General features: G+C 38.7%; 1 pseudogene; it reads right to left on the bottom strand.

The window, feature by feature from the left end:
- Positions 1-157: 157 nt before the first annotated feature.
- Positions 158-1,395, bottom strand: LOC113832617 (annotated as a pseudogene).
- Between the last annotated feature and the right edge of the window lie 19,648 nt (positions 1,396-21,043).

Here is a 21,043-nt window from a genome sequence, read left to right as displayed (position 1 = left end):
AGATGATGCAGAGTCCACACCTACAGTCTTGGTCATCTTGGGCTGCACATTTCCAAGTGAATGCTGGCTCTTGTTTTTCAAACCAACTTGAAAATACAGCAACCAAAAACTGAATAGAAAGGGCAGAAGATAGGTGAGGTGGCAGTTCCTGTTGGTCCTAAAGCAAAAGCTTGACCACACCCTGGGTGGATGGCAGCACTGGTGATGAGAGCTGTGAGACTTGCTTCCCAAACTCCCAGCTTTCCCTGACCTTCAGACAGAGCAAGTCATATTTAGTGGATGAAACAGCAGTTTCCCTGTGGCTAGCACTGGGCCCCAGCTTCTGAGAGTGAATGTCAAGAGCTGGAACATGTCTCATGGAGTATCAATTTTCTTTCCCTTTATCTCCCACACTGGTGCTGCTTGGCCATCTGTTAGCATCATCTCTGCCTTGGGGAATGATCGTACACAAAGTTCCTTCATGATGTTAGTTGGGCTCCCCAACTTTCCAAAGAATGTCCCCAACAAAGCAGGTCTGAAACAAAGCCTGATATCCAGGGTGCAGTTGTGAGTGGGGTCCCACTGATGGAACTGTCCAGACATCATCTGAATGTACCCAGTGTGTTTAAATCTGAGCTGGGTTATGGGTGAGCTATGGGAGAGGATGGCCCAGAGTCTGTGACCTGCACAGTGGTGTTTGTCCTTCCAGCTTCCCCTGAGCCTCGAATAGCTGTTCGGAGCTTGTCTTACTTCTGATGAACAGCTAATTCCTGCTGCGGATCTCTGACTTAGCCCGTCAGCCTCTGATCTGATTCTAGAAGATTCTCCTTCTTATCCAGATCTCTCACCATTGCTTAAAGTCTCCCAGGGACATGACTGTGGTCGTTTGGCTCTCCCCAGGTCATCACTGGCTTGTTTCAATTCCCGGATGCATTTCTGCAGTTAGTCTTTAATGGCTTTCATCTGAGCCATTATCTCCAAGGCCAATATCTGCTGGTTGTCAGCTGAACGCTGCGTTTCAAACTTCCCCTCCAAAGTCTCCAGCTCCATTCGAAGGTGGTTATTTCCGAGTTCAGCTTCGTAATCCCGGCTTCCTTCCTTAAACTCTCAGAGTTCTTCCTGTGTATTCTCTGCCCTCTGCTTGCAGGTCATGGCCAAGTCTCTCCAATAGTTTGTTTCTTCCTCCTCTGATCCAAAGGTTTTCCCCAGTCCTCCATGGTAAAATGGGCAAGAGCTTACTCTTCCTGTAGAGTGATGCCCCACCCAGGGGCCATGGTCCCAGGCCAGACGCAGACCAATAGGTGAAATTGGAATTGGGGGGTCTTTGGGGATAATGCAGCAACAGTGCAGTGGAAACTCCATGGAATCTACAAGAGTGACCCTAGTAATGGTGGATACAGAGATTGAGGTGTCCATCTTTTATAACCAGGCAAGGCCCCTAGCAGTGGGACTGGGACATGAACCCAGCCACAAAAATCTTTGACCTACAACCTATCTGTAAGACTTTCTGGGACCATGTAGCACAAAACTTTTGGGAGTGGCCAGCAAATAACTGGTCCTACTTGAGGCCCATACGAAGGGAGGAAGTCCAGCCTAACACTGCCCTGATGGTGAGGAACCAGAGGCTGGATAGCCCAGAGACCCAGGATGGAACCAAACATAACAGGGAAAAGCAACAAAAGTCAATAAAATGGTTCCTAATGATATTCGGCTATACTCATAGATTGATGCTTAGCCCAATTGTCATCCGAGGGGCATCATCCAGTCACTGACGGGAGCAGATGCACAGACTCACAACCAAACACTAGGTGGAACCAGGGAAATCCCTGTAGGAGGGGCCAGAGGGTTCAAGGGTACCAGGAGAACACGACCCACAGAATCAACTAAGCTGGGCTCATTGGGGCTCACAGAAACTGAAGCTAAGAGTATGAACGCTGTCTGATGGGCCTGAGCTATGTCCTCTGCATCTAATTTATGGTTTTGTAGCTTGATGCTCTTGTAAGCCTCCCAACAATGGGAGGACATACATCTGACTCTTTTGAATCCACTAGTGACACTTTTCCTCCTACTGGATTGCCTCATCCAGCCTTAATAAGAGCGTGTGTGTCTAGTCTTATTATATCTTGTTAGGCCATGTTCGATAGATATTCCTGTTTGTTTGCTTGTTTTTGTTTTAGAGGGAAACAGAGGAGCAGTTGATCTGGGAGAGAGGGGAGGAAGGGCTGGACAGACTGGGAGGCGTGGAGGGAGAGGAAACTGCACTTGGGATGCAATTTATTTTTCTATATAAAACAATTCCTTATTTCCACCACCTTTTCTATCCAATTTGTGATGCTCAAAATTCTTTTATCATTCTTAAAATGCTAGCCTCCACCTGAAACCAACCCTACAAATTTAGCTTAGTTTTTAAAGAAAAATATTGGTATTTTAAACTTTTATTACATTTACATACCTCTTGGTGAGTGTGCTGAAGAAATTCTTTCTGTGGCCTAATACCAGTGCCATCTCAAGAGTGTCTAGCCTTCCTTTCTTGGTGTCTTGTCTTAGAGACATGTTTTATATTTTTTGCTTGCCATAACAGTAGCCACCACTACAACTACTTGTTGTCTCTTTGGGGACGCCTCTATAGCCATTCATTTCCCTTTAATCTTCTCACCCAGTTCTCAGGGTTTTATCACTCAGAGCAAAAAACAGGCAGGAAGAAGATGATAAATGTGACTACCATATTGATTTTACAAACATTTGCAGATAGCTATAAAACTCTTCCTACATGGGTGAGTACATACCATGTTGGTATTAGCTGTAAAGTAAAAGATAGCCATGCTACAATCCATAGCACCAGAGAAGCTAGGTAACAAGGAGGGACCAAGGAGAGATGCATGGATTTCTCTGGGAAGGGAAAATGGAAGAGAACTCCTGGGCAGACTGGGGCCAGTAGGAGCAAGAACATGAGGGATCAGGTTGGGATGGATGGAGGGTTGGAGTACTGAAATAGATGTCTTGATATGGGGACATTTTGGGGTCAGGTAGAAACCTGGTGCTAGGGAAAATCCCATGAATCTACAGGGATGACCCCAGCTAAGGCTTCTAGCAATAGTTGGTAAGTAGCCTGAACTGAACCATTTCCTGTAATCAAATTGGTGACTACCTGAATTATCATCAGAGAGCATTTATCCAGTAACTCATGGAAACAGATGCAGAGACTCACAGCCAAGCACTGGACCAAGCTTGGAATCCCGTTGAAAAGAGGGAGGAAGGTTTGTAAGAGCTAAGGGGGTCAAGGTCATCTCAAGGGAACCCATAGAAATGACTAACCTGGGCTCATGGGAGCTCACAGAGTCTGGACTAACTAGGGAGGGAGCCTGAATGGGACTAACTTAGGCCCTCTACATATATGTGACAAATTGTGTAGCTTGACTACTTGTGGGACTCCTAGCAGTGGGAACAGGGCCTGTCCCTAATGCTTTGACTGACTTTTGGTAACCTATTCCTTGTGCTGGGTTGCCTTGCTCAGCTTCAATACAAGGGATGGAGCTTAGTCCTAACACAACTTGGTATTCCACGCTTTGTTGACACCCATGGGAAGCCTGCCCTTTTCTGAACAGAAACAGATGGGGAGTGGATTGCAGGGATGGTACAGAGGAGGGGTTGGGGGGAGGGAACAGGAGGACAAGATAGAGGTGAAATTGCTGTCAGGATGTAAAATAAATGAATACATCTAATAAAGAAATCAATAATAAGTGTATATTGAAGGTTTAAAACAAGCAAACAACAACAACAACAAAAAACCCTTCACAATCTTGGTCTTTTACTGACAGTTCCCAACTTGGTCTGAAGCCAGAGGATTTCACTTATTTAAGGGAGTGGCCTCACTAACCACACTTGTGATTAATTTTTCCTTTTCCTAGGCCCTTTATTACTAATTTGAAGGTTGAAGAAGCAATAGATTTCTTTCTGCTTAGTGAGACCAGTCCTCTTCTGAGAGACGGCTTTGTCCTTGAGAATTTTCTCACATGTTTTCAGCTGACAGGGAAAATTACACAGATTTAAAACTATAATCATGTTAATATTGCTAATAAGTAGCATTTTTCTAGGCCAGCAACATGATTCTGTAAAAAACATATCAATATTCACAGCATGGCTGTCCACAATACCCAAGCTCATCATCACTGATTGCATTTTGAATGGTTCATTTATTTAGTATGACCACAAGAAACTTTCCAGAATGATTGCTGTGGGTATTGTGAATGTGAAGGCAGCCAGCTGATTATAATGACCCTAGAGAGAATGGTAAAAAATTTTCTCTACCCTCTATCTCTATGTAAGGGAAGATAATTTTATTGCAAAGAAACAAATTCCGGCAAGACTTTGTTAAAAAGAAGCATGGCAATAGTGTATGTTTTTACATCATTACAAGCAAGTTTCAGGTGTTTATGAGGAAATTTAGTATCTTACTCCAGACTAATGTGAATTAATATTCAGACTTTGTCTCTGTTGCCACTCAAAGTCAATTAAGTACAAGAACACACAATGATTTAGTAATCCTAGGTTTTGGGAAGGTAGGCAAATCGAGTATGTTGGATAATATGATTACCTTTAATCCAACTACTCTGTGTTAGCCATGAACGGGTGCTGCCATTTCTACGATCATTGTCCCATTCTGATAAGTGACAGTGCTGTCATTACAAAGGTAGCAAGTATCCTGTACTGGGGGGAGGAAACACGATACTGCATGACTATAAAAAAATGTAATTTTCTATTTTTAAGTCTCATGATGGCCCCTAAATCCCTTGTCTCATTTCCTTCTAACAGCTGTCACTGAATTGGAAAAAAAAATAGAAAGGAAGAAAAAAGACAACCAAAGGTTTACATGAGAAAATTAGGTGAGAAATTTCCACTTCTTGGCATTTGTAAGCATCTGAGCTCTTTCATGTCAATCATTTTTCTTTATAAGATTTAAAGATAGATGCGCTGCTCAGGTCCATGAAAATTACCATGTGACTGACTTTTGTGGTGTAATAATGATCCTTGATTCTCAAATTTAAATAAAAAATATTTTGAGGCATCTGGACTGTAGCTCAGGTATTTGCCTCCCATTCATGAGGCCCTGGGTTTGATCTCCAGAAGCATTGATGTAAGCAAATGCTTACACCTTCAGAAGAACTAATTGTGAGAATGAACACATACACACTAAATTCTTTCTATAAACAAGTAGAAAGGAACTTATTGATTCATTATGTATTTATCCCTTACTAGTTTTCTGACTGAGAACAAACCATCTGACATCTTTGGGTCTCAGTTTTCTCATTGATAAAATGGATATCACTGTAAAATATATACTTGGGTATTGTTCCAAATGTGCTCAGTTTAGTGTAGTGCATGCCATCTAAGAGGGCAACTTGTGGTATCCTGTAGTTGACCTGGTTATAACTCAGCTCCTCATGTAGGAAGCTGCATAGGTGGAGAACACAGAAAGGCCATATCTGCCCTTGCCCCTTCTCTTGAGAAATTCCCTGTCTACCAAGAGAAAAGACATATGAACAGATGCTTGTACTTCATTGGTAAACATATAGACATTGAAATGCAGTGTTTGAAGTCCTATGGCCATGCAAGTATTAACTTTTCATAAGATTACCCTGCCAAATAGCTAATTTCTGAACTGAACTTTGATGAATGAAAAGGACACTTAAAAAGTGGAGGTTACTTCAGTATATAAAGATTTAACATCTGAGAAGTGAGAATGAGCCTTATACAGAGAATAGGCTAGTAGCACTGAAAACACATTACAGTTAGTTGCAAACAAGGAATATAAAGCATTATTTATTTATTTCACTGCTAATTTATTTTCTGCTATTTCCATTTCAATTTTAATTTCATCAGGACATTTAGTGCTTTATTTTATTTTATTCTGTATCCCTCGATGCTGGGATTGGATTGGGAAGAGTTCCTAGTAGTCTCCTATGTTTAAACACTTGGGGAACTGCTAGAGGCACTCTTTTGGGAAATCATGGAGTCTCTAAGAGGTTTGCATTTGGTAGAAGAAATGGATCAATGAAGGAAGGGAAGTGGAGAAAGGGGCAGGGATGATGGGCTAGAGCCCTGCCTAGCTCCAGACCATGCTTTCTGCTTCTTCTGATTCTGTGATATGATCAGCCTTCCTTACCACCCACCTCCACTAGCAAGTCATTCCACCAATACCATGCGTTCTTATTATACCATGAACCAAAGCAAACTTCTCCTCCCTAAAGCTGTCAAGTATTCTGTCACAACCACAAGAAAAGTGATTAAGACATCTACAAACCATCCTAAATACGTGATAAATGTATGTTAATTGACCAAAAATCCTCAATCATTTATCTATTAATTTACCCACTCCAATTGCCTCTAATGTCTTTCCTATCTCTTTCCATTTCGTTAGCTCTTGAACTATACTTTCGTGGCATTTTTATCTCCCTTCCATATTAGAAGTTATTCATGAAAGGTGACCATTATCATGGTGGCTGCAAATAGAAGATATGCATAAGTGGTTGCTGAATTTAAATATTTAGATGTAACAAATACAACAGACTAGAGAGTTAGGAGAAAGAGGACGATGCAGAAGGCTAGGTACCTTTGCCTCATGACTGTATCTGGGCTCTGTTGTCATCTGACTACAGACAAGGAAAGAGGCACATGTAGGTGTTTTATAGCAGGTGTGGCTACAGTGAAGCTATAGGTATAGTGAAGCTATAGGATATATTTAGGTAGGAGTTTTGAGGTGTGTGTGTGTGTGTGTGTGTGTGTGTGTGTGTGTGTGTGTGTGTGTGTTTTACCGATATAAAATGAGTACTTCAGTGTTTTGCTTGAGGAATTTTGGTAGACCTAATATCCAAACTCAGCAGACATTTGTGGGTAAGTCTTGCTACATAAAGAAAACATGTGATAATATTTGGCCATGCTGCAGTGACTTCAGGAGGTCAAAATTAACATTATATTCGATAGCTATCAATTTGCTTACAGAGAACTAGTCCTGGAATTTTACACACATTATCTTCTCCTTCTCTCTCCTAAAAAGACATAATGGTTTAAAGAATGTGTAATTTTTGCCCTCCAGGATTTATAATGATCTAGAAAAAAACCAGTTTGATAGATAAAATTACAGACAGGAGAAAGCCATAAGCAGACTTTAACATCATTTTATCAAGTTGAGATAGAGTTGACATGCCAATATCCATCACAGTGTTAGTGGCTATGCACTTTCAATTACAAACTGTAGGCAATGAATGCATCTGTTCCTTGATTGACAGGGGTTTAATGTAATAAATAGTAGGTATCTTGAGTGATAGGAAGAAGGGTGACTGAGTATAAAAGACACTAGAGGAGTAAGGATTCCAGAAGGACATTCCCAAAGATAAACACTGCCAAAGCCTTAAATTAAATTCAGTTATTCTAAAAACTACAATATGAACTCATGATCACACAGTTTAAAACTGGCAAGAAAAACCTCACATTAAAGATGTCTCCTAATTCTAGAAACAGAGGAAGAATTTAAATTATATCACTAATGATAAATCAAAACATTCAACACAATAGCTTGTTTGGTAAAATTCTTTTTTGTCCATATACTGAGGACTCCAGATTGATTTTTATTATGAATTATTCTCTTTCTTGTGTGAAGAGTATATTGTAGAAATGGTTGCTATTAGCTGCTTAGTGACTGAATTATTAAATACTCTTTCAAGCATCTTTGTATTATGAGATGGGTATTTGACAAGGTACCCTGAGTATACAAGAGAACAATAAAATTCTCACTAGTCAAATGTCTTTGCCATAAAGGAAAGGGGGTAAGACAGCATTTCTTTATGTGTGTGTTTATGTGTCTGAAGGTGCATGGGTGTATGCAGGTATGAACAATTGAGCACATGGATGTGGAGGCTAAAGCTCACCAATTAGGATAGGCTGACTAGCTACTGAGTATCAGGGATCTTCCTGTCTCTGCCTTCTCAGCACTGAAAGAGCAGGCATGTATCACCATACTAGGATATCTATGTGTTGGCAATGGAAATGAGGTCCAGGTGCTTGCAGAGCATGAACTTGTGGGATTTACAAAGCTCGTTGGAGCTCTATAGAACAGGAATTTGTCTTCCGGGATTGCAAGTGAGTATGCAAAGTTCCACAGGGGATGGGACCATTACAGACTCTAAGTGACTTTGATATTTTTATTGTCTATGGTGGTTGGAATGAGAATGGCCCCCATAGGCTCATATATTTGGATGCTTGGTCCCCCAGTTGGTGGAACTGTTTGGAAAGTATTAGGAGGTGTGGTCTGCTTAGTTGAGGCATTTCATTGGGGGTGGACTTTGAAGTTTCAATAGCTCACACTATTCTCAGTTAGTTTTTGCTTTTTCTCTTTCTGCCTTCTGCTTGTGGATTAGATGTAAGCCTTCAGTGACTGCTCTAGAAACATGCTTGCCTGATGCCATTACTTCTGCAATCCTGTAACAGGATGGCCATGGACTCTAACCCTCTGGAACCATGACCCTCAATTAAATGTTTTCTTTTATAAGTTACCTTGGTCATGGTATTTTGTCATGTCAATAGAACAGTATCTAAAACATTGTCTTTGCTCCTGTGGTGGTTTGAATAGGTATGGCCCCCATAGACTCATGTGTTTCAATGCTTGGCACATAGGGAGTGGCATTGTTAGGAGGTATAACCTTGTTGGAGGAAGTGTGTTGCCGTGGGGGTGGGTTTTAAGGTCTCAGAAGCTCAAGCCAGTTCACTTCCAGTTGTGTACTGATCCAGAGATCTGAATGTAGAGCTCTCATCTCCTTCTCCAGCACTATGCCTGCCTGCAGGCTGCCATGGTTTTTACTATGATGATAATGGACTAAACTTCTGAAACTGTAAGTCAGCCTCAAGTAAACGTTTTTCCTTTATAAGACTAGCTGTGGTCACAGCAACAGAAATCCAAACTAAGACAGCCCCATTATCATTGGCTTTACTACTGGATCAAATGGCTTTCACCTTTTTTTTTTTCTGAGACAGGGTTTCTCTGTGTAGTTTTGGAGCCTACCCTGGGACTCACTATGTAGACCAGGCTGGCCTCGAACTCACAGAGATCCACCTGCCTCTGCCTCCTGAGTGCTGGGATTAAAGCATTGGTGTGCCACCAATGCTCGGCTCACCTTTTCTTAAATGCTGTTTTTGGAAAATAAATTTCCTCATCCCTCTTGCAAATAGAATTTTGAATGATTTGCCCCCAAATTTCCAGACTGTTCAAGACATTTTTGAATTCCTCTTTAGAGACAAGCTTAGTTTTATGTTGTATATATACTTTAAATTTCGAAAGATCACTTTTGCTGGGTATAGAATCCTAGATTTGTATGTTATTTCTTTCAGTAATTTAAAGATTCATTTTTGTTAACTCATTGATTGATCTATTCAATGGCTGTATATTGAATAGAAAAGGGAAATCATCTAGTTCAATGCTCCATTTTCTTCAGGCTTGAAATGATCCTCATGAAATATTTGTTATCATTCTTACTGTGTTAGCTTTCTTTTCTTGAAAGCTTTTTGGAGTTTCTTTGAATTCTAAGTTTTTAGTAAGTTAAATATAATATACTATGATATTATTTTCTTCAATTTTTTTGTAGAAGATGCACTGCTCTTTCAAAAATTTAAATGATGTAAAAGCATTTTGTAGTATATAAACCCTTAGAGTTTATTTCCAAACTGGCACGCATTTGCATTTTGGGATGTTAAATATTAAAACATCAAAACAAAACAATCCTTACTAGGAAGCAAGTCCGGGTTCACAGGATTTTCTGATTTCTAAAAAGGAAATATTGCAATGATGACTGCTTTCATGTCATCAATTAACAATCCACCCTGAAGACAGAAAATGGAAGGAATACATACAAGGAGCTCTTGCAGGCCTGTGTGGGTCGGCTATAGCACTTCCTGACTGTACTATAGGAAGTGTTAGAGAAAATTGCTGGGGTAGAAGAAAAATGACAACATCTGGAAATTTGCATCTACATAAAGTAATTTTAAAAAACCTAGCAATGGGAAGTATGTAGATAAACATTAGGTATTCTCTTACTTAAATGCTTTAAAATATAATTTGTTTCTTCAGACACAATTTAAGCAGTTGTTAAAAACAAGGTGAAGACACCAAGAGTAAAGAAGTGCAGATAATAAATCAGTGGAAAGATATAGAGAAGAATATATATATATATATATATATATATATATATATATATCCTCATTCCTCAAAAGGGGAAGTATAGAAAATAAAATAAAACAAAATGAATAATGTAATTAGAACACTTATGCTTGGCAATGTTATTATATCATTGAACTAATTCAGCAACACAGCATAGATTATCAGATTGCAAGAAAACCTGACCAATCTCTATGCTGGTTAAAATATTTTTCAGTACTGGGGACAGAACTCAGGTATAATGAGAATGAGGATGATATGTAGTCTGTAAGGTCAAGATATCTTTATTCAGATAAACACCAGCCAAACACAAGCCAGAGTATGCCAGGAGCAGCAAGGCAGGGAGGCCAGAGAGAAGGGGCTCCTATGTGCTTTGTAGTCCCTTAAGAACCTATCCTGCATCATCCTGACCTCAGCTTGACCACGCCCTGACAGGTGTGGTCAGGCACACTTGTAGCCAGACCTTAGGAGGCATGGTTACGGTGTCTCCCTTCATTTGGGTTGCATAATAAGTCTTCTACCACTGAATTACACACTCAACCAAATTATATGCTATTTTACAGAAAGCTACCTTTCATATAAAATTCTTTATATTTGAAGAAACTTGTAATATGCTTTTTTTTCTCCAAAGTAACAGATAAATGTAAATAGTTCAGCTAGGCATTGAGGTGGAGACACAATGACTCGAATACCTGATTCTTAAATACGAGAATAAATTTATTATATTCTAAGATGTGAAATCAGAATCAGAATACACTGGTAATGACTACCAGTTCTACATTTTATTAGCTAGCTGCTGTTCTCTAAGCTATACCTCCATGAGACTCAGAAAAAAAAATCTCCCTCAAATAGTGGCTTCTTTAAGAAAACCACAGAGGGGACTTCAGTTTTACCTGATAAATGTTTAAAATGTTGTAAGACTTATAAATCTCTCAAGCTTCTAATATGCCTACAAGGAGAAACAGGGGGCTCTTGGTCACCAGTATCAGTATTTTGAAAATATTCTCCACAGATTCTAATGAGTAACTCCTTGGTCTTCAGCATACACGGCAGCAAAAGATCATTGAACCAGGTCATTCATTTTTTTTCAAAGTATGACTACTGGCTACATCAATGAGTGAATAAACAAAGGAAGGACGAATAGTAGTTTGTGCCAGTAAGCCATGTATGACATTTCTTCACTATCCCAGACTCTATCTTACTTTGACACAGCTGCTATATAACTATAAAATCATTTATTAAACTGGGCAGTTTCATAAAATTTATCTAAGACTGTGGATGCAATAAACATGAACTGCCCCTCACAGTGAACAAGCTCTTGATTTTTTAAAAAATGAATGTAACCAGTTTAATCTAGACTAAAATGCTTTCTATTAAATATGCATCATCCTTAGTGATAAACTGGTACCCTTTTCTCCCTGACCATGGACAAAACTGCTTCTAGACTAACAGTGAATGTTACAATTGTGGACTGGACTCATCCACAAGTTTGTGAAATATTTATAAGATGTATTTTAGGGAAACTAACACAAAATTTAATTTTATAGTTTCTACATTCTTGGATTACAATTCACTTTAACACATGTTAGGGTCATTTGGATGTCAATGACATGTACTAGAACAGTAAATGAATCTATTCTACCCAGTTTCACAGTGGTATAACTCTGCCATCTCTAGAGTTCTTTCTACATGCGGCATTTTTTTTTGAGACAGGGTTTCTTTGTGGCTTTGGAGGCTGTCATAGAACTACCTCTTGTAGACCAGGCTGGTCTGGAACTCACAGAGATTCACCTGCCTTTGCCTCCCGCATGCTGAGATTAAAGGTGTTGGCCTGGGTACTTGCAGCATTTTATGGTTCTCCGTTTCATTCAGAATTAACATTTGGTTGTTTTCTACATCCTTAAACTTTCATCCACCTATCCAGCCCCCAGGTTTGGCTTCATGTCATCTTACCATTTATTTTCAGTTGATAAAGTATAAATGTCACTCTGTCACTATGGTGATTTATAGATATTTCATTTCCAAGTGAATGCATAGATCCCATAAGGGATATATTGTAGAACCTCATTTTTTTTTGTCTATGCAACTGAGTTCAGTTTAGCAGATTTGCTTAGGGACTACTGTTCAGTGTTGCCTTTGTCCAGGGTGGCTGGCATTGATCTGTTTGGAAAAAAAATCAATGAAATCTGTGTTATTGAAAAGAGAGCATACATTAGATTTACTGGTTCACAAAACTGGAAAGTAGGTCAGTGCCCAACATTCCTGTAATTGCTGCTGGCTCAGTTGCAAACTCAGTGGCAGCCCCTGAAGACCAGACTGCCATCCATTGCATTGGGGTCAGGGAGGATGAGTCCCTGAGAGATCATTCCTGGCCCTCTAGGTATAGACCAGACCTATCTTTGTAGTCTTTATCCAGGGTTCTAGGAAAAAATTCTCTGCTACAGCATGTGGTTTGTTTTAATTTTAGTATGTCAGAGATGCTTCCTCTAATTATTTTCCCACTACTTTTTGCCTTTTATAAAAGATTATACCCTGTCCTTCCCCTGAGATTTCTTGAGGACTCTGTGTTATTTCATTTTTAATATGATGTGTTTCAAAAGACTGGCAGAATTAAATCATGGCAGAAAAATAAGGGGCTAATTAAGCAAGAGTGGGTCATGTTCTAATTTCTTGTCCTCAGTCAGAATAAAGGTCTTTTTAATTGTAAGATTTGAGTTAATGGACTAAAATTTTAGTCTAACAACAGTGAGCATCACCATCTCGCATACAGTTCACAAATGAAACCTTTGCAAATCCCACTGAACAAAGTCAATGGCTATCTCAGAAAGAATGAGGAAAGGACAAGCAATGACAAGTCAAGGCAGGATTGGTTTAAACTAACTGTGATACACAGTGTATGACTTTTGTGCTCCTTGGTGAACACATAACTTATATTTAACCAGAGACAGATCTTAATGTATTCAAGAAATAGGTAAAGCCTTCCCAGCTTCGCATTGCTTGTTCTGCTCTCATTAACCATCCTCTCAATAACTTTCCTTCCTTTCTCTGCTCACTGCTGGTCTCTTGTTTACCTGTTGGTCCATGAGCTTAACCCATGAGACCTTACTCAGAGATTCAAGTGGTAATGTTGCCAGGGCAACACTGCAATCTGTTGCTTTTTCTGAAAGATTAAACTGCCTTTCTGGGAGAAGAACCTCACTCTCAGGGGCAAATACTGAAAAACCTGGCAGGAAGCAAGGAAGAATGATTTGAATTGGTAGCTTATAAGTGTAGCATCATCACATTTTAAAGGATCATGAATCCGAAAGCCCTGACAAATGGTCCTTGGAGCAAAGCATCCTTCTTAGACCATTCAATGTATCTGCTAGAGGAACAAGGTGAGGAAAGACTAGAATTTGTAAAGTGCTCTAACATACATTTACAAAAACATTCTTGATATGTTTATGCACCTGAAAAATCAGATGTAACTATACCACTTGTGTTAAACTAGGAACTAAATCTGAGAGACCTAGGAATCCACATAATATTCACAAGTGAGTTTTACCATAAATCAAGTATCCTTGTGCATTATCCATGTGTTAAGTCGTGTGCGCATGCATACATTTGTGTGTGTGTATGTGTGTGTGTGTGTGTGTGAATGCACTGTCATTGTCATTAATAAACTTTTACTATTTGTAATAGAAAGTTCCCTTTTGGAGCAAGTCTACTTAGAGCCATAAAACTTAATGCCTCACACATACCCAGAAAAGAAACATACATTTCTTTTTGATTTCTTAACCTATGTCCCCTAGAAAGAAAACCAGAGGAAAAATATCTGCTAATATTTTTGTGGCTGTGCAATCTCAGAAAATGAAAGTGACAAGGTGGGAAAAGAAGGAATGTTTAGTGGATCAGGTGACGTGTCTTCCAGCTCTTGCTTCAGAAGTGATAGGGCGACTCTTCTAGGTGACAATTGACACTTGGAGGGAATCCTGGGTTGCAGGCGCTTTTCAGATATGGCCTTAGGTGAAGGCCTGAGTTAGTAACATAGTCTTCCTTGAGCTACCCACAAACAGCGACTCAACAGAACAGCAGTACAATGGTTTGGTTTCCTTGTTCTAGTCTAGGCAAGTCTGAAGGGTCAGCGGCATTCTCAAATGTGGTGCATCATCCCTCCTTACACAACTTGACTCATTGTTCCTACTCCCACATCTACTAAGGATCACACTTAAACATCCTTCTTGGTGGTCACTGTGTCAACCTGCTTTCTCAGAAACTCACTGCAGGAAACTATATATTGAATTCTGAATCAAGGCTCTGTTATTTTTCCTGACTTCTGTCATCATATAGGTAAATGAGAAGTAGGTCATCTGACCCTTTCAACATGGTATTTCTCTGAGTGGATTCTCCAGCAGAGGTGTCAGTGCATTGCTCTTTGAGGCTAGCCCTTTCTGGATTATATTTGTCAATGATCCTATGCCATTTCTAGCACATCTTTTTTACAGTAAAATTTCTCTCATGCACTACTGAATGACACCTCATGCTAGTTAATCAAACACCTTCCAGCTAACCATCTAGCGTATGAAATATAAGACATATCAGGAAAGACAGACACATCAGAACATATTTAGTTCTGTGAAAATGAGTATGTGACTCACCCAGACTTAGAGGACTAATATAGACAATTGGACACCAAGTGGAATAACTTATGGTTGTTCTATATATATGGCAGCTTGGGCATTTGGCAAAATCAATAGCAAATTGAGCAAGACATTTAGAAGTGGATGGTACTGAGCTCATGACTTTGTGCTCTTGTTACTATGTTTACTTTGTCATGTTCTCATTCACCTCAGCTTTAGTTTTTTGCTTTCAATATGTTTTTCTCTTTTCTTCTACAGGTATTCATTGCAGGAATAATCCCCAATTATGCATGCCAATAGATATTTTTTCCTTAGAGTCTGCTTCCCAAGGTCTATGACATAGAGCAAGGAATATAAACATAGGAAACTCAGAAGGAATGTATCACCCAGATGATGATACATGCTAACAGATGTTCTTGCTTTGTTAGTTATTAAAGGACATTTCTGGAGAGATATGAAGGGATTGCATCTTAGGAGAATCACTGGGAGTAGGGAAGACTTGGAGCAAAAGAGGAACTTAAAAGGCTCCTCTTTCCTCTCATTGGTTAAAATCTAGACAATACTTGGATTCTTCTAAGTTGGCTGCTCATCCAAGCCAGGTGATCACCAGGGAGACAGATCATTTTCCTGTCCAGTTAGGCAGTGCATCAGTTCCTAAGGAGTTCTTGTCAGGCAATATCTCTCAAGGAGTCTCTTCAATGATGGTAGAAACAGCAGTTTGAATTTCTGACCCCTGTCATGAGGTATTAATACTGCTATGCACATCAGAAAAGACAACAAGTGAGTGAGTGAGTAGCAAGGGCTGGTAGAGATAGGATGGATGATGAACAATAATTAGGTGTGTGTGTGTGTGTGTGTGTGTGTGTGTGTGAGAGAGAGAGAGAGAGAGAGAGAGAGAGAGAGAGAGAGAGAGACTTTCTGTGATGGACCTATATGCTGATTCTTGTAAGAAGTACCTACTTTTTCTCTCCCATTGTGGAAGGGTAAAAACAGAATAGTAAGATCAATAACAATAATGGTGAGTAGTAATTGCTTTATGGAGAATTGGTTCCAGGACCATCCCTCAGATACTAAAATCAAGTCCTTTTAGAAAATGGTATAGTAATGGCATATAACCAATACACTTTAAATCATCAAAACCTTTCAATTCTGAAATATTTTAAAATCGGAATCTTTCTGAAAGGGATATTATGTCACAAGGGAAAACTTCACACCACAGATGTTTGATGAGTTTCAGTCAAAATGCAGAGGCACCGAACATACGTACATACATACGTACATATGTACACATATATACACCCATACATAGATACACACACATATAGATATATAGATATAGATATAGATATAGATATAGATAGATATCGATGATATAGATATGCACATATATATGAAATTAAAAACATTTCTGGTCCCCAGAATTTTAAAGAATGGCTACTAAAACTCTTCCTGATATACATGACAAAACTGGATTTTATACTGTATTGCTCAGAGAATGACAAAAACACATGCATGTTTAACATTTTTATAGTTGTTTTTGTAAGTGTTTTCTATCCATGCTTAGTAGAATCTGTAGACGATGTAGAGCTTATGCCACAGAGGGCTGACTGAGATAACAATAACAAGGCATGTGACAGCATCGTGTTTTGCAGTTGACAAAACAGACAAACATCCTTCATGGAGAAGGAATTATAGAACAGATTGCCCTCAGTCACCGCAAATATTTCAGTGTATTCTCTTTCACTAGAGGAGAGAATGAGATGGCTGGAATGAACTGTGTTTATTTCCCTGCACTGATGGAAGGTTAGGAAGAAGTCAATGACTCCCAGACTTTGAAGGACATCAGAAGTTAGACATACTCTATTTTAGAAGTCAGGAAGTAGATCCAGAGGGAAACATGAGTTCTCTGTCAGCTTTTGCATTAAGAGAAAATGATTAAGAAAGAAGTGACAGTATTAGTGTTAAATTAAGTGATATCCTCATTAAAGCTTCATCTCTCACAAAAGAGACAGGCATGGCTGGAGGTTTAACTTTTGCCAGATACCCATTATATTCTATGGGTCTCACTTTCATTATTCTCTAATTAACTAATTCATTTTCACAAAACGCTAGAAGGTCAATGTAATTTCACCTATGAATTGAGAAGTTTGGGGCTTATACAGGTCTAGATTAATAATTAGTTGCTGTTGGAATCAAAACCTGACTTCAGATTCCAAATGTCTTACTCATAAACCAGTCTCACACTCCAGAAGTGAAGTAGTTAAAGAATATGGAAGCCAAGGACAATGGAATTGTGTTTTTTTTAAAATCTTAATATCCTATTTCCATTTCCTTTTAAGTAAATTTAATACAACAAAGATTGTAAAACAGTGGCTTATCCCAAGTAAATAAAACCTAGTCATCTGTTTAAATGAATAAAATTCTGGCTTTAATATAGTAAACACACCCAGAAAAAGAGTATTCCTAATCTCCATAGCATTACTTGGGGAAGTGGCACCTGGCTCTTCCTATACCAGGGTCTCTCTGGGTAAGATTCCAGGGTCTTCATGCTTCCTCCTACCTGGAAATTCAAGCATTCAAGAGAAAGAATAAAGGACACCCATTAAAAGCTAGAATGGTTCTCCCTCTCTGAAAAATCTTTAATACTTCTGAGAATAGTAACACACACAGGGAATGGTGACAAAAATCACTGAAATGCTGACACAATGCCAACTCAAGAGCTGGAGCTGATTCTATGAACTGGAACAAGCCATGGCAAGCATCTGGAGCTGTCTGGGTTACTTGGTTTATAATGGCTCATTGCACTGCTCATGTGGAGGCAACATGTGATCTTTCTAGAAAAGTCATATGCAAGTGTAGCTGGGAGGAAGAATGGATTGATGTCTTTGAATACAGCTGTCTGACCTTTCACAGGGATAGTTAGCTTTTCTCTTGGCTAATTTATCGAACCCTTCACCTCCCTCTCCATCTCATTTTCTGCCATGCTAAATATGTATGAGTGATCTACATATGACAGGAATACTAACTTTTGTAGTCTTCTAGCAACTCTTCTGTCCGTTTTACTTCATAGGTCAGCAGAGAACACACAAAACATTAAATACTTATCTTTATTCACATCGCAAATGGTATTTGAGGCAGAATACAAACCCTAGCAACCCATTCAGAGTTCATGCCCATACATGACAATGTTATTTTATCATGTAAAATTACAAATTGTATGTGCTTCTTATATAGCAATTTGGTTAACTATCTTTCGTTCTTGTTTACAAAGACTATTGAAACTACCTGCCCTAACCCAAAGCTCTTTATTCAGCTTTTACCTTACTTCCATGCCTGAAAGATAGCTGCAATGAAATCACATGCCCCTAACAGCACTACTAGACTTTGGTTTGGAGATGACAAGGTGTTTTTGTTTTATTTATTCATTGCTTCTTCATCTCTAGTTATTGGGTCATCTGCAGCTGTCCAGATGCTCTAGAAATACCATAGGATTTCCTACCTTTGAGTCTGAGCCCTGACACTCTACTGCCTACTATGCTCTTCCTTCCTTTCAGACCTTGGGAACACATTCTCATATTTCTAGCCCTTTCAGCCATTAAGTAATAGCCCGGCTTAGTTGTGAATCCTTTGATCCCCCAGACTGTACATTCCTGGAGGAGTTTTGTTTTTTTAATGTTATTTCCTGTAAGATGCATGCATACATTAAAGACACAAAATTAACACATGAATCTTTTTCCAAGAAAAACCGAAATGTGAAGAAAATACTTTCAAATATATAATGATATTAAAATGTGTTGATAACTCCTTTTGGGGGAGATTTTCTTGAGCAGAGTTCATAATCTTGTCATATTTACCTTAAGGCTTTTACCCAGCCAGGAAAATAAAGGCATAAAGACAAAATAATACAAAAACCACACACAAGACTAAAATAGACACATTATCATATATGGTCCAGTATGATTTGTCACAAATTGTCAAGACCCTGCAGGTTATTACTTCTTATTTTCATGATACCTAGTGCAAGACCTTAACTGGAAGAGAAACACTTTCCTGGAATTTTCAGAATTTAAGAAAGTTCACAATGCAAGGACCTAAGTTTAACTAGGACCTAAGAGAGTGCTATAAAGAAATTACCCAGTGTCCAAGATAATTGTCCCATCACAAAACTGTGCCTATCTCATGTCTAAGCCCTTGTGTCTAATTAATCTCAAAGATGAATGTTTCCTCCATAGAAACAACAGACCCAGCATAAGAAATGGGCTTTGTAACCAAGAAATCTACTCTTAAAGAAGTGGTCTATTTCTTCTCCAGCTTCTAAGAAGTCGGCTAGGGTTCTGGCACAACCACCCCATACCAGTAACACAGGCTGTTACTTTTTGAGCCTAAGGTTTTGTAACCTTTTGGATTAAATATGACTAAGACCAGCACTTTCTTGGAGCACTGGTTTTCTTCTTCCCTGTGTTGGTCAGGGGCTTGGGAAGGGTATAATTCTCTATAGTATTTTTTCCCCTTCATAGTGGGAAGAGATAATATTCCTATTAACAATTCTAAAAGAATTCTAGTATCTAGGTTGAAAATATTACAATTTACTTGATGAGGCTTATCTATTACTTAACTTCATGTTCTTTGTGGGAAGAAAATGCTTAAGACAGGAGGATCTTCTAGTGTGGAAATTTGAGGTTTACTCCGCTTAGGTTCTTCTGGTACCTTATAAGCCAGAAATATAAACCTGAGAATATATATTACTGCTCTGCTTATCTGACACTTTGTTGTGTTTACAGAGAGCTTGAAGATTTAAGTGAATCAGGCTAAAATGGGAAACGATCTCTCATAAACTCTTTGATGGTCTTTCCATTACCTGGCAAAGAACTATTGAGAAGAGGTGGGCCCAGATAAGTTCACATTAAACAATAATGTGTAATATGAACGATGAAACTGTAACTTTGTGAAAATACCAATGAATATTGATGCAAATATTTAATTTTGTGAAATATTGTTTTGTTTATTTAATATATACATTGTTTTAATTCTACTTATATAATTTTGGTATGTTTATTTTACTAAGTCAGTATGAACATAGTCAACGTGATTCATGAACAGAGGAAAAAACTATAGAAAAACAACAGAATCACTGGATTGTTGCTCTTTTAAAACTTCCACTAAAGATGATCTAGACAACACTGAGGGCCTATTTTAGGAAAAACGATAATTAATGTTCTTGGTGGGAAATTCAGTGAGTATTGTTTCCAAAGCAGAAGAAAATATGGACTATAATCATCCCTACTTCCCTAAACCTAACACAGATCCACAAACTTTCCCCACAATTTTGCAAACCAGAGTTTTTCATAACTCACTTGGTGCCAGTACCTGATCTAGATTTCTTGGTCACAAAATCAGGTCTGGATGAATATGAAGCTATTTATAGTATTTATTTATCCCACTCAGAGTGAATTATTTATACATTTCCCAGCAGAAATAGCAATGTGATGAATGTGTTTAATTTGGGGATTCTGCCCTAGATCTGGAAGAAAGTGTCTGCTATTTCTTTGTTTTTGTACTCTGCATCCTCTAAACCACCCGGTGGCAAGGGCTTTAGGGATTAGAGAGTGGGATGCAAACAACTCACAACCCCTCCCTGGATGTCTGTCCTCTTGCCATCCTAAAAAAAGTGACAATGAACCTTTAGCTCAATGCTTCATCCCATATTTTCTGAAGTTAATTTTGTTATTTTTCATGGCTATTTAGTAAAGAATCTTGGTTTACTAAAATACTGTCTTCTCTACTTGATTTGCTTAATCTATGTAATGACTAAGAAAAGGAAGGGGTGTTGATTTTGTATTTTCTATTCTAACCAACCAATTTCTAGGTGAAGCATATATGTGACAGTTACAAGGTTCTGAGAGATGAAAAGTTTTAAACTCTGGTCAAAGATGGAAAATGATCTTTTTTTGATGAAAATGATTTTGAGACAGCGGTATATGGATTTTCCCTATATATGTAGGAAATAGTGATGATAAAGTTGCATTACAGACACTCATAATTGTGAGTTTTCCCTAAATCTTTCCTCTTTTCTTCTCTCTACTTTATTATTTAGTAGCACACAATTCTACACTGAAGGTGCTGTAATTTAAAAAGCAGCATGAGAGAGGAAGATGCCGTGCTACAGAGCTCACATGGAGGGGTTTTTATTGGGTGAAAGGGAATGGAGAAAAGGGGAGGTCTGAGGGGGAGACTGGCTTCT

This window comes from Cricetulus griseus (genome assembly GCF_003668045.3).
Source record: "Cricetulus griseus strain 17A/GY chromosome 1 unlocalized genomic scaffold, alternate assembly CriGri-PICRH-1.0 chr1_0, whole genome shotgun sequence".
In the NCBI taxonomy this organism is placed as follows: domain Eukaryota; kingdom Metazoa; phylum Chordata; class Mammalia; order Rodentia; family Cricetidae; genus Cricetulus; species Cricetulus griseus.
Note: the sequence above shows the minus strand (reverse complement) of the source record. Positions and strands in the feature narration are given on the sequence as shown.